The 3,566-nt window shown below is 36.4% G+C and overlaps 1 pseudogene; it reads left to right on the plus strand.

The window, feature by feature from the left end:
• Positions 1-212: 212 nt before the first annotated feature.
• Positions 213-1,138, plus strand: LOC122914349 (annotated as a pseudogene).
• The last annotated feature ends 2,428 nt before the right edge of the window (positions 1,139-3,566 follow it).

A 3,566-nucleotide genomic window follows, 5' to 3' on the forward strand; every position in this document is an offset into this window, starting at 1 on the left:
ATGTTATCACTGAGTGTAGAAAATCATGACTTGTTCAACTTGGAAATCACAATGTCTGTGACACAAATAGGTACTCCTGCCACAATATTTTACACAATCTTTTAATGGAATGAATCAATAAAAAATTTACCTTATAATGCATTTAAAGGCTTTCTTTCCTTTTTTGTAGATCACCTGGCTCTAATAGGAGAAGTCACTCCCATCCAGACTAGATGGACCCAAGAAACAATGTAACTTACTTTGTCCTCTTGGGCCTCACCCGAGATTTAAAGGAACAGAAGGTCCTTCTTGTTATGCTCTTGCTCTTCTGTATTTTGACTGTGGTGGGCAACATGCTCATTGTGGTGACTATAGCAGTCAGCAAGACCCTGGGCTCACCTATGTACTTGTTTCTTGCTAACTGGTCTTTTATGGATGTCACTTATTCCTCTTGCATTTGCCCCAGATTAATTTCAGATTTGTTGTTTGCAGAAAATACCATATCCTTCCAATCTTGTATGACCCAGCTATTTACAGAGCACTTTTTTTGGTGGCTCAGAGGTCTTTCTTCTGCTGGCGATGGCCTATGACCATTATGTGGCCATCTGTAAGCCCTTGCATTATTTGGTGATCATGAGGCAGTGGGTGTGTTGTGCTGCTGATAGTGTCCTGGGTGGGAGATTTTCTGCATTCAGTAATTCAAGTTAGCACTATTTATGGGCTCCCATTCTGTGGTCCCAATATCATTGACCACTTTTCCTGTGACATGTACCACTTAATGAAATTGGTTTGTACTGACACATATGTCATTGACCTGTTAGTGGTGGCCAATGGAGGGATGATGTGCACTATTGTGTTTGTGTTCCTGCTCATTTCTTATGGTGTCATCTTGTACTCTCTGAAGAACTTTAGTTCAGAAGGGAGGTGGAAAGCTCTCCAGATCTGTGGTTCCCACATCCTTGTGGTGGTCTTATTCTTTGTTCCATGTATTTTCATGTATGTAAGACCTGTTAAAACCTTCCCCATTGACAAGTCATTGGGTGTGTTTTATATAGTCATAACCCTCATGCTGAACCCACTGATCTACACTCTGAGAAATTCTGAGAAGAGAAATGCTATGAAGAAGCTCTGGAGTAGAAATGTTATATCTTTTAGTTGATAAGTGTTTTATCTACCACAAGGTACATTGAACCCATTTTCTGAGAATGCAGAAGTATTCTTAAAATGAATCTGAGGGTTTTGAAGGGGCAGGGGGTGGGAGGTTGGGGTACCAGGTGGTAGGTATTATAGAGGTCACGGATTGCATGGAGCACTGGGTGTGGTAAAAAAATAATGAATACTGTTATGCTGAGAATAAATAAAAAATAAATTTAAAAAAATGATTCTGAGTTCCCATATTTTTCCCAAGAAATTAAGTTAATGATAATTAAAGATGAACTAGATGATTGTGTTATAATAACACTTTCCCTTCCTGCTAGAATGTAAGGCTCATAATACCTGTAAGACTTCATTGAAAGGTGCGATGCCTTTATAGCAGGGATTCAACAATAGATAAAAATTAGTGAGGAAATTTTTATACGGTTTTACTAAGCTTTAATAAGTCTGTATTTTCAAGTTTTTTTTTCTGATAGCTAGCATTATTTTCATGTCATTTAAGGTAATTCCTTTTGGGCACCAAGGTGGCTCAGTTGGTTAAATCATCTACCTCTTGGTTTGGATTCAGGTTATGATCTCAGGGTCATGATCCCTGGGTCAGGTTCCCTGCTCAGTGTGGAGTCTGTTTGTCTCTCTCCCTCTGCTCTTTACCCTGCTTTCTCTCTGATTTTCTCAAATAAAGAATTAAAAAAATCTTAAAATAATAAAGTAATTCTTTTTATTATATTATTTGTGATATTTAATGATGCATGGAATGTTTTGCTCATTAAATTTTTGTTGCCTTACATATAAAATAAAACGTGTAACACTTCTGTTTTTATAAGGAAGATTGATATATAATAGAATTTAATTAAAAAACTAGCCTTACACAATGGGATAAAATGCTCAAAAAGTTTTGGTAGTTTATATGTCTCTAGAAATGCATCCATTTCTTCCAGATTACCGAGGTTTTTGGCATATAATTGCTCATAATATGATCTTATAATTGTTTGGATTTTTTCAGTGTGGCGTGATCTCTCCTCTTTCATTCATGATTTTATTTATTTGAGTCCTTTCTCTTTTCTTTTTGATAAATCTGGCCTAGGATTTATTAATCTTGTCAATTGTTTCAGAGAACCATCACCTAGTTTTGTTATCTTTACTACTGTTCTTTTGGGTTCTATTTCATTGATTCCTGCTCTAATCTTTCTTATTTCTCTTTTCCTGCTGGGTTTAGGCTTTCTTTTCTGTTCTTTCTCCAGCTCCTTAGGTGTTAAGGTTAGGTTGTGTATTTGAGACTGTTCTTGTTTCTTGAGAAAGGTATGTATTCTTACATACCTCCTTCCTAGGACTGTCTTTGCTGAATACCAAGGTTTTGAACAGTTGTGTTCTCATTTTCATTTGTTTCCATGACTTTTCCTTTAATGTTTCTTTAATTTCATGGTTAACCAAATCATTTTTTAGTAGGATGCTCTTTAGCTTTCTTGTATTTGAGTTCTTTTGACATTTCCTTTTGTGATTGAGTCCTAGTTTCAGAGCACTGTTGTCTGAAAATATGCAGGGAATGTTCACGGTCTTGTGGTACTGGTTGAGACCTGATTTGTGGCCCAGGATGTAATGTATTCTGGAGAATGCTCCATGTGCACTTGAGGAGTATGTGGATTTTGTTGCTTTAGGATGGAACATTCTGAATATATCTGTGAAGTCCATCTGGTCCATTGTGTCATTCAAAACCTTGTTTCTTTGTAGATCTTCCATTGAGATGATCTGTCCATTTCAATGAGGGGGATATTAAAGTCCCCCACTATTATTGTATTCGTATCAATGTGTTCCTTTACTTTTGTTATTAACTGACTTATATAATTGACTGCTCCTTTGTTAGGGGCATAAATATTTACAGATGTTAGACCATCTTGTTGGAAAGACCCTTTAATTATGATAGTGTTCTTCCTCATCTCTTATTACATTCTTTGATTTAAAATGTAACTTTTCGGATGTTAGGATTGCCACCTCAGCTTTCTTTTGATGTCCATTAGCATAGTAAATGGTTTTCCACCCCCTCACCTTAAATCCAAATGTATCGTTGGGCCAAAAATGAGTCTCTTGCAGACAACATATCTGTGGGACTTGCTTTTTTTATCCAACTTATATCATACTCTATGTCCTTTGATTGTGGCATTTAGCCCATTTACATTCAGAGTAATTGTTGAATGATAGGAATTTAGTGCCATTGTATTACCTGTAACATCACCATTTCTGTATATTGTCTCTATTCCTTTCTGGTTACTTTTGGGCTCTCCCTTTGCTCAGAAAGTCCCTTTTAATATTTCCTGTAGGGCTGATTTGGTAATCACAAATTCTTACAGTTTTTGTTTGTCCTGGAAGCTTTTTATCACTCCTCTTTTGAATGACACCCTAGCTGGATAAAGTATTCTTGGTTGCATATTTTTCTT

Source organism: Neovison vison, chromosome 7 (genome assembly GCF_020171115.1).
Source record: "Neovison vison isolate M4711 chromosome 7, ASM_NN_V1, whole genome shotgun sequence".
Classification (NCBI taxonomy): Eukaryota; Metazoa; Chordata; class Mammalia; order Carnivora; family Mustelidae; genus Neogale; species Neogale vison.